We start from the raw sequence: 11,546 nt of genomic DNA on the forward strand, positions 1-11,546 counted from the left end.
AAATATTTCGTCAGATAAACTTGAAAATTGAGGCCAAAATCGGCCCTTACCTGACCTACTCCTTTGAGTTTTAATTCATGACAATAAATTATTGTTAATTTTTATAAGACCTGAACTTCACTGTGTTGGTTTTGCTATCATTTTTTGGTACTATTGTACAGTAATAATTTCATATAAAACTGGTTATAATGTAGAATTGTAAAAGTAGTTGACGTCGTGTCATCTGATAATGTTTATGTGAAAATGAGACTTCTTTTTTGATTAGTCAGAAACATTACAATGACTTTATATATAATAAAATATTTTCAACATATTCTAACTTATTGTTTTGAACAATTTGTAGTTCTGTAACTCAAACACACTTAAAGCTGATTCATTGAAAAAAGATGGGCAAAACATACCAGAGATACATTCAAACTCATATATCGAACACAAAATAAAAACGTCATGGCTAAAGACAAAAAAAGACAAAGCGACATATACTAGTTCTCAAGGCACAGCATAAAAAAGTACAGAAAAAAAAACAACATACACCCCACAAAAACTAGGTAACTTTTCGACCGTGCATATTGGTTACATTGAAAAGACGATTAAAAAGAATATGTGATGATCGAAGCAAAAAAAATAATTTAGTTAATTAAACAAATGCATAATACATTTTTTACTTGTAATGACAGCTAACATAAATAGTATGTTGTCAAAAAAGTATGCTTCTAATTACAATTATGTATGTATAAGCAGCCTGTACGTTTATCTTGGAAGCTTTAAGCTAAATCGAAACTGATGTATACATACAGGAACTTGTTGTTCGGCGGTTATCGTTTGTTGATATGGTTCATAAGTGTTTTTAGTTCTCGTTTTTTTCCATAAAGATTAGCCGGTTGCTTTTCCTGATTGAATTTCGTTTTACGCTAGCCATTTAATGGTCCTTTTTAGCTTCTGGTTCGGTGAGAGGGACGGCTTCGTTTTGAAGAAGTTATCACAGGTACCACAAATAATAGATGCACGTTTCGTCTACATAAGATTCATCAGTGACGCTCAGATCAAAATAATTATAAAGCCAAAACAAGTACAAAGTTGGAGAGCATTAATGTCCCAGAAATCCAAAAGGTTGTGCGGCTAAGGTAATCTATTCCTGGGATAAGAAAATCCGTAGTTTTCCAAACATTCAAGTGTTGTAACCGGAAATTTAGAAAAATGACAATATAATTGATATTTATGTCAAGACCAAAGTGCTGACTACTGGACTGGTGATACCCTCGGGGATGAGACGCTGACCAGCAGTGGCATCATACAAGCCATATACGTGTTCCGTCTACATAAGACTCATAACAGACCAAAATAGTTATAAAGCCAAACAAGTACCAATTGAAGAGCATTGAGGACACAAAATTCCAAAAAGTTTGAACCAACAAGGCTAAGGTAATCTATTACTGGCACAAGAAAATCGTTTATATGAAGGCCGTACTTTCACCTACAAATGGTTTTTTTTTCACAATGTGGCTTGACTGAAGAGTTGTCTCATTGTCATTCTTCTCCCTATATAGCTATTGCTAATTCTTATACACTAGTTATCCAGATGAACCAGAACGAACACATTGGTTAATGAAACCACTTGTTTGTATAGATTGACACAGATTGATTCAAAACAACGATCTCCTACATCAAAAACAGCCATTCTGTCACCGGAATTTGCAGTTATATATAATGGAGTTGCAAAGATAAAGTTCTTTTTTAGTATAAACACTTTTCAATGCAAACCTCTACGAATAAAATCAAATCAATATGATGTCTAAATCGGACATGTTCACCAAATCATGATAGGGATATAACATTATTTGACGATGTATAATACAGGCATTATTCAAATATAAAAGTATTTCCAATCCTACATCATGTACATTATTTAACATAATAACAAAATCATTATTATCACGATCGCGATGTTTCCTTGAACGACATGCATGTTCACATTAGACAATGACGCATCCAAGCGCTGTCTGGTTTGGAAATCAATATACAGTTGCTATCACAATAATGCGTTTACTATATCGAGACTTGCAAGAACTCTTCTTACATTCGAAACATTGTTCATTATAAAGTTTTTTTCTCTGATTGTTAGTTCAAGATTTTTTCCTCGCGTTCTGTTTTCCTGTGTAATTTCCAAGATGATGCCAACAAAGAAATTCTAAAAAATACAAATACACAACTGGAGGACTAAAAAACAAAATTGACTATTAAAGGTTTCAGTTCGTCTGGTAACAAACAACATGGATGTTGAAATCATACACCTTCGATTATCATATGTTTCATAGCGAGCAATAATCCAAATCTGGTTTTCATTTTTCTGAAATCAGTCTGCTGAACCAAGCTGTTCTTAACATTTAGGTGGATCATATCCGGGTAACATCTGGATAAATAGTAGTTGATAATATCGAGACATTCATGAAATCGTTTACATTTATAAAATAAAGATGCTAGCAATAATCACGATGAAATCGAAAATGAACGTAAACTTAAATAACATAATGATCTTTTGTATTGTTGGTAAAACAATTTGTTTCTATCCATCACGGTACAAAGATGAGATGATTGTAAATCTTTCCTGGCACTTACAGATAGCATGTATGTACAAAGTTCGTTTTCAAACAAACGTTTACTGGGCGTTTAACTGTATCGTAAATGTAATTAAACGATACACGCGTCATGTTCAGAATTAAGTTCAATATTAACAAACTGAATAACCAAACTATATACAACACTGATAATTATGTTGCAATAAATTGTCTACTACAACTACATCTTAGCTGCTAGTTTTCAATCACCTGCACGATTTATTCGTGAAACGTCCTAAATATTCACCTATTTCGGTATATATTTCACACCTGGAGGGCCTTAGGCGAGATAAAACTTGTTCGCACCAATTACATAGTCTTACTTATATTGCTGTTCATTTAAAATTTTGATTAAAATTAGTGTTGTCAACGGTTAACCGGTTAACCGGTTAATCGGTCGAACGACCGAATACCGAATACCAAAAACGCTAACCGGTTAACCGGACTTTTTTCAATTTTGATAGATTTGATATAAATCTGTATTGAAATCATATAAATTGTCGTCGTGGTAATTAATTTGACAGATCAATTGTCAAGTAAATTGATTGCTATTGTTAATCCTATAAAAATAAAATTGATTAGATTTCGGGGCAGGATCTTAAAGAAACATAATTAGTATACATGTTTTTTTAACAGTAACTTTAAATCAGTAATGAGATTAAACTTTACTAATTACTTCATTATTTCGTTTTTGATCTAATATTGTGTAAACCTACATCTAAATGCGCAATCTCGGTAGCGCATAGGTTAGACTTACTTTAAATCAAATAAAATTGTGAAATGCAATCCAATGTGAATGTACTCAAATACGAGTAACACTCTTAAAAGAAAAAAAAACACTGTAAAGAAACAGGCCGTACGGTGGTAGTTGTTAATTTCTGTGTCATTTTTGGTCTCTTGTAAAGAATTGTCTTATTGGCAATCATACTACATCTCATCTTTTTATAAATAATCATTTCAAATTGAAACACACCGCATTATTTTCGGAGACAACAAGAGAAAAGGAAAGAATAATCGGTTTCAGACATATGACATATTCAATTTTACGAAATCTGAAGTTGGTACAAACGCTATAGGTGATACGGGATATTTGATTATTAAAAGTCAAACTACGCCAGGAATCCTCACGGACAAGCCTTATAATGCTAAAGGAAAAACTTCAATTCTGAAAGCGTATTTATGTCTTGGATGAAAGGTAGTAAAAAAAAACCGCATACCGCATCTTATATTTATGTGATAAGGCTTTCAAACACCAACTTAAACTACCGGTTAACCGGTTAATCGGTCGAACGATTATCCGAGTAACCGGTTAGGCAAAATTGTACGATTTGACAACACTAATAAAAATAAATTACAACCTATGATCTTTTTTATTTGGTCATATACAGTAGTTATCCATGACATTGAACGTTTAAAAATTGCGATTTATTTTCATATTGACTCATATTTATTTATCGATGTATAATTTAACAAAAAACAAATTTGAAATATACTAAAATAAAATAAAATAAAAATCATTATAAAGTTCTAAATAACATTTCCATGATATTGGTATCTTTAAAGTTGAGAGAATATTATGAAGTATAGTATTTTTACTCTTTTGTAACAAACTGATACAATACGTTATCAAACACATACACTTCACATCTCTTGGTGCACCAGATGCGAATATTTCGACAAGTAGGGTATTTTGCCATCTTAAAATATTAAAAATCTAAAATCTAATAGCAAATCAAAGCGCAGATAAAACAAACCAAAAAAGTTTAATATAGGCAAGGAATCAGAGCTTTGCATGAGAAAATTTTTATACTTAATTCAAAGAAAAAAATTCTTAAAACATTTGCAGCGAATTTCTTTCAAAACAATAACTTCCTATTAAAACAATTACATTGTTTAAAGTCATAAGAAACGAGTGACTGGTGAAAAATTATGTTCTTCCAATTCTTGAACCAATGCATACAAACATCATAAATTTAGTCTTCTGTGCTCGAATATATAATTTTTTTCGTGTAAATTTCGTATAATTGTCAATTTCTTTTTTCAATCGGTCAGTGTTGTTGTGAAAATATGGCAGGTAATTAAAGTTCGTGTTTTGAAGCCGAAGTTTAACGATTGTCACCTGTGTGTCAACAATTGACGAAAAATAAACAAAAAAGCATGGAAATTGAGCACGTGTTCAACATGTAAATTCAGATAATAGTTTATTTTAAGGACATCCATGCGTATTGTGGTCAACGGATGGGTCACACTGAGGTCACCTTGCATACGGAAAATATGTCGGGGGAATTGCTTGCTGGAAGGAAGCTATTCAAATAAAGTAAACTTCTTCTAAATATGAATAAATTAAAGTATTTTCTTCAGAAAAAAGTATTTGTACATAAGTTTTATAATAAAAACTATCCATTGAGTTATAAAAATCATATGCATTATTTTTTTTTTATTTGAGGTTTCTTATGACTTTAAGTAAAAGAGATAGTTAATGATTAAAAAATAAAATGATGTAATATTGTTGATTCTTATACTATTGATGACTAGTCGTATAACATAATTTGTCAATAAATACCCAGCAAAAACAAATATGAAATAAAAAAAAAATGACAAAGGAAGTAACAAACATATAGCATGATATCAACGGATAATTATTTCACCATACTAGCTAGCTAATAGTTTTCAAATTAATTTTGATTTAGCAAAATGTATCCAGATTAACCAGGGTTCACACTAACGCTGTAAATAAAATAGTTTCACAGATGTTATTAATATCATATAAATGATTTCACTATACAGACTTGTAATTACTAACATAAAAACTCTCACTATAGAAAAAAAAAAGTATCGTTCATTTTTTTTTCAGTTCAAAATCATGAGTCGCCTTCTCAGCTGCTCTGTCATCTCCAACCTGATAACAGCAAAGAATTTGTAGAAAATACCAGTAATCATCTGGAGAAAGCGAAAGCACTTCTCGGTCGACCCGTATTTTAAATGTTAAATGTTCCATTTCGTCTGGTAATAAACTATACGGATATGGAAAACAAACATTGTCATTTACTAAATGTTTAAACGCGTTAAATAATCCGCATTTTTGCTTCATTTCATTGAATACAGTTTGTTCAGCCAAACTGTTGGCAGAATGCAAAAGTATCTTGTTCGGAGAAAAAATAGATATGCCGCAGTTGATTATATAGAGACATTCTAAAAATCTTTCACATTTGTAAAATAAAGATGCTAACAATAACCACGGAGAAATTGACACTGAACGTAAACTTATCTTGAGATAACACAATGTTCTTTTGTATTGTTGGTAAATTTGTTTTTAGAAAACATATCTAAATGACAAGATGATTGTAAAAGTGTCCTGGCATCTAAAGAAAAGATGTATGTACGGAGTTCTTTATGTAAACAAACATTTACAAGATGTTTAATCGCACTGTAAATAAAGTCTGAATTGAACATTTCGTTTTCACGATATACTCACAGGTAACTATAACACGACAATTCAGACGCTGATAGTATCACTCCACGCGAATTAAGTGATTCTTATTTATAGTTTTGAAAAGTAGAAGTTCAAAAAAAGGAAATCAATGGGGATTCATAGATAAACCGTAATGTGTTCAGTAATGACTGATGTTCATCGTCAGTAAATCTGTTTTCAAACAGATTTTTTTTTGGAATAAAATAATGAAGACATGTTTTATATTCCACACAGTATATAAGCCTTCTGATACAATCCAAGTAACAAGGAATCATTTTCTCAGGTTTCCATTCTGACGGATTTATCTCCTCACTTAACCAGAACATTATCGTTTTCAGGAAATAGGAACAAAGTAAATCGCCATGTCTCGGTTTGATGAGGTCCTTTAAAATTATTTTCATTAACGCATAACATAATAACTGAGTATGGGAAAAGGAATGAATCAGCAGTTTTTCGGTCATAGAAAACGATATACGCCATTGTAATTCCTCATTTGGAGAATCTTTGCATCCAATAGGAACAAATAAAACTCCGTATTGTACAGCTGCAGTAACTAGCATGCTATCTGGCCATGCTGTACGTGATCTGTGAATCCATTTTTGAGCTGGTGTGATCCATTGTTTACATCTAAAACACCCTGCACGATCATATTGACCATCAGCTGTAGACCGACATGGACCATGAATAATCATATTACCAGGTACGTCTATCTCCCGAAATAGTTTACTTGAGATATACGTTTCTCCTCCAACAGTCTCAGATCAGTTGCTTATCTTATCATCATAAAGGTCTGATTTGTTAGCTAGCTTCAGTTTTGCAAATCCGGGTGTTGTGTCGTTTGTATCCATAAACAAAATTATGTCACCTAGATCATACTGTACGTTATTTAAGCTTTCATACACAAGCAGAAAGTTAGCAAGAAACATTATATCATAATCACTACCTTTGAGATCTAGACCTTCTGCTTTACTGCCACTACTTATGAAGGTTGTACTAATGGTATTGTCGACAATGTCCTTCGCAGAAAATATATCTCTTCTTGTCCTTACAACTTCCCCAGAACCGACGATGTCACATAAGTGTTTATAAAATTGAAGCGATAGACTCTTATCATAAAGATTCATATCTGAAACAGATCTAAGAAAAAAAGAAACGAAATATTTTTAAAAACAATATAGTTGTTGACTTTAAAAAGAATATAAACCAAACTGTGTTAATCCAAGAATTGATAATATAATAATTCAAATATGGAAAAATATTCCACGTGTAACCGAACAGCACATGCATTCACGCCATTGGAATTTTCTTTCGAAATGTTCTCATACTTAGTATATGTAATTGATTCCGGATCCAAACTGTTTTTAGTTTGAGCTTCAGTGATGAAACAATCGAATGGCACACGGAATTATATACGACTTGGAATATCTAGTTCAATTCTGCAATTTTTCATTACCTGGCAGTGCTTTATTTTTTTGTCATTACTCATAACAGTGAATAAGTATCTGAAAAATTATTGTTAAATAATGCCTCAAACTTGTAAATGTTTTAAAAAAATAAAGAAATTTTATTTTCTGATACACATATTCACAATTCAACATAATGCCCAAAAGCAACGTGTTTCACGTTAATTCTGCTATTTCAAATATCAATGTTAACGAAGGATTACCACAAATAATTTTATACTTTTTAAGTATGTAAGCCATGCTTTGAATGTATCCATGCTTTAGTTTTCAAGCATTCATTTTGTTTTCAAATGAATGAAATTACTATCGTTCCTTCATGGTTCGTTCATGTTTATGTAAGTGCATACGGTGCTCCTATCTTATTTTGAATATGGTATCAAAACAAGTTCATGGTCGGTTATTCATGGTATCATGTCGTCTGATAATGACCAAAACAGATATTAAAAACGTACATTTTAAACCACTTAGGTGTTTATATTTCGTCATTGTGTTTAAATATAGACAATACATATGTTGGGTCTTTAAATATCAGCTGTTTTCGTACAAGGCTAAAACAAAACAGGTGAAATTCGAGCTTTAGCGAGCTATTACTCCTGTTTTTTAGTCCGCATACAAATACAGCTGATATTTAAAGACACTAAACTTGTATTTATATTGCAATTAATTATGTGCATTGTGTGTGCTTTGAAAGACACAACAACTCACATTTTTTGCATTTATTTTCGATTTAAAATCTCTTGAGTAGTAATAATAAAATCACACATTCAGCTGAAGACGGGTTTCCTAAAAACAATCTCGAATGGTCATCGATAATACATTGCTCAAGGTAAAAACTTTAAAATTTCAACATAAGAACTAATTTCAACATTAAAAAAAATAACAAACATTGTCAAATTTTAAACAGAAGTGTACGAGTTGTCCTACGCCTCAGAATTTTGAACTGAACTTGTCGTTCAATTAATATGCATGCCGAATTTTACATCGTTGATTTTGTAACACATGTACACATTTAAGTTTTAAAATCGATGATTGTCGTCGTAGAAAATACTGCTGTTCATGTTTATCTGTCACGCGAAAATTTGTTTAATTTGATTGCTCTTAAGAAATGTTTGAATCAAACAGAACGTATAAAAGTAATCGTTAATTCACATAAGTTCAAACAATACGTAATTGGAATGCGACTGCAATATACATTCACGCATGTTCAGACCTAATACTCAAAAGTAGTCCGGCAGTGGGCGGCACTTTAAAGCGATATTTGTATAGTATACAGATACAGCTTAGCGATATCTGTAAGGCTGTATTTGTACAGTAAAACCCTAAATTGCAGGATAAATTGCTGTGCCAGTTTCATTGTGTTCAGATCAAGGATGGAATACATCAGTGTTTTTGTATGAGACAGATTCATATTTTCCTGCAATAAAATTTACACGAACATTCCACACAGACGACAAGCGATAGATTGTTTTTGATAGTTCTAGTGAACTGCAACATATGTAAATAAAATCGTTACATTTTGATAACGTCCATATGTCCCTCTATAATTTTTGTCATTAATGTATTGTTTCTTTATGTTTTGGAATGTTTACATATTCTACAGTCCAGAACACAAATGTATTTATGAATTTAATTCAGCAGTTGTGAATGATTTAAAACAATTAGAACACATAAAGTCGAATCCTGGTAAGATAGATAATGGAAGATGTGGTGTGAGTGCCAACAAAATGTCCATTTGATCATGCAAAATTACCCCTGATTTCTAGAACTTGGTAAAAATTAATTATTGGTTAAGTCGAGTAAATGGTATATTCCTCTCAATTTATTATTTCAAAAGAGATTAAAGGTGATTGAACGTATGTTTATGGATATAAGATAAAACAGCATTTTAAAGGTTAAATTAAGTATATTTTTAGCAATATTTTTTACTTCCTTTTTAATATATAATAAGTACTCAACTGATAAATCTGTATACTGAAATTGAGAATGGAAATGGAATACACTAAAGATATATGTACTTACGAAAAATGTTGATCTTAACTGATAGCAGTTCGAATTTTGATAAACATAATGGTAGCAGTTGGACAGGAAGTTAACTATAAAAGAAACAGGACAATCGTTTTATACTGATGACATTTAAATGGGTTGATAATCAGGTGATTTCCATAACTATTATTTATTTTTAGTATATCTGAAGGGGAAAGTGTAGCTAACTCAATGTTTTCATTATATTTACGTCAAGTACAATGTATCATCAATTCAAAATCTTGTTAAAATTAAGCGTTTGTTAGTAGATAGTCCAAATATGTGAGTAAATATAAATGTAGTTTTTTTTTATTGATATTCAATAAATATTTCCGAAATCAAAACAAAGAGATGGAGAAAACATTTGAATGCCTATAGATAATTCCTTTTTTATCATGCATCGCTGGTTAGATTTAATGTCAAGACTAGGGCAAATGGCAAAAAGACCCACAATAAAAGGACATCCTGTATCTCTGACAAAAGCAACATATAAATAAAGCTATGACTTACTGTATGTACTTCAGATTAGTGAACAAAATAACATTACTAAACTATTTTGACAATCCAACGTCATTTATTATTTTTCGGCGACAAATTAAAGCTATCATTTTCCTTTTCCATGTTTTAATTATAACTGAAAAGGAAGTGAAAAATCAGTTAACTTGTAGCACTGGGTTTAACTTCCAAATAAGTGCCCACTTAACTGATAAATCTGTATAAATACACTACGGTAATGTACTTACGTAAATTTTTGATCTTTGATACAATTTTGGTACTATCTTGATTAAAAATTAATTATGTATGCCAATAGCAGTTATAATTTGGGTAAACAAAATGGTAGTAGTTAAACAGGAAGTAAAATATCTAACAAACAAAACAATATATTTATACTGATGACTTTAAATATGTTGATGATCAGGTGATCATTTGTCTACAGTTAATCTAAAGGGGAATGCGTAGGTAACTTTATATTTTCATTTTGTTGTGACGCTCATATCAATCATTTGTATCAATGACAGTACAAATGCGTAGTAAAACCATACTTGAACTTCAACGTGAAAAGTTGCTGAAATTTAAATTAGATTTAAAATAAATGGTAAAAGCTTGAGAAATACCACAACTCTTTTTTCTCGCGTTTGTTTAAATTTTATGACTAATTTTATGTCACATTCAACTAAACTGGGAAGCAGCGCTGTATGTTGTTTACGTGCCAATGTACATGTACATTTAAACAGTCAACAAACAAATCCCAACTGTTTAAAAGGACTCTGCAAGCACCGTAGTCTTTCCTCTGACATATAATACAGGGGCGGATCCAGCCATTTAAAAAAAAGAGGGGTTTCAACCCAGAACAAAGGGGGAGGGTTCAACTATATGTCCCCATTCCAATGCATTGATCGGCCAAAAAAGGGGGTTCCAAACCACGACCCCCCTGGATCCGCCAATGTAATATTTCGTATTATTTGTCGCGAAAAATATCAATCATACGAAAGACGTGTATGCCAGCATGAAACTGACCGGTCGGTTTGAACATAACATGACACATTCAATTCTATTGATATACTTTTATTGTAATGTTTTAAATTTATTAAACTTTTCTAGGAGTTTTTGCTTAATTATATTCTAAAAATTTGGTAGAGAAGAAATATTTCCTGTAGGAAAACAAATGGGTAACAAGTCGACTTTTTATCTTATTGAATTCATCACACAAACGAACTAAAACAAGCTGGATCTTGTAATTCAGTGGTTGTCGTTTGTTGATGTATTACATATTTGTTTTTCGTTTATTTATGTACATAATTTAGGTTTGCATTGTTTTATATTTGTCATCTCGGAACGTTTTATAGCTGACAATGTGGTATAGGTTTTGCTCATTGATAAAGTCCGTACGGTGACATATAATTGTTAGTTTCTGGGGCATTTTGTCTCTTGTGGAGAGTTGTCCCATTGGCAATCATACCACATCTTTCTATA

The 11,546-nt window shown here is 31.5% G+C and overlaps 1 long non-coding RNA gene across 1 annotated transcript; it reads right to left on the reverse strand.

Moving 5' to 3' along the window:
- Positions 1-4,034: 4,034 nt before the first annotated feature.
- Positions 4,035-10,397, reverse strand: LOC143055560 (uncharacterized). The gene is made up of 3 exons (XR_012972084.1): positions 10,316-10,397; positions 9,570-9,643; positions 4,035-7,224 (listed from the first exon to the last, which is right to left on the reverse strand). It is a non-coding gene; the product is annotated as an uncharacterized LOC143055560 (long non-coding RNA).
- Between the last annotated feature and the right edge of the window lie 1,149 nt (positions 10,398-11,546).

Source organism: Mytilus galloprovincialis, chromosome 12, assembly GCF_965363235.1.
Source record: "Mytilus galloprovincialis chromosome 12, xbMytGall1.hap1.1, whole genome shotgun sequence".
NCBI classification, from domain to species: Eukaryota; Metazoa; Mollusca; class Bivalvia; order Mytilida; family Mytilidae; genus Mytilus; species Mytilus galloprovincialis.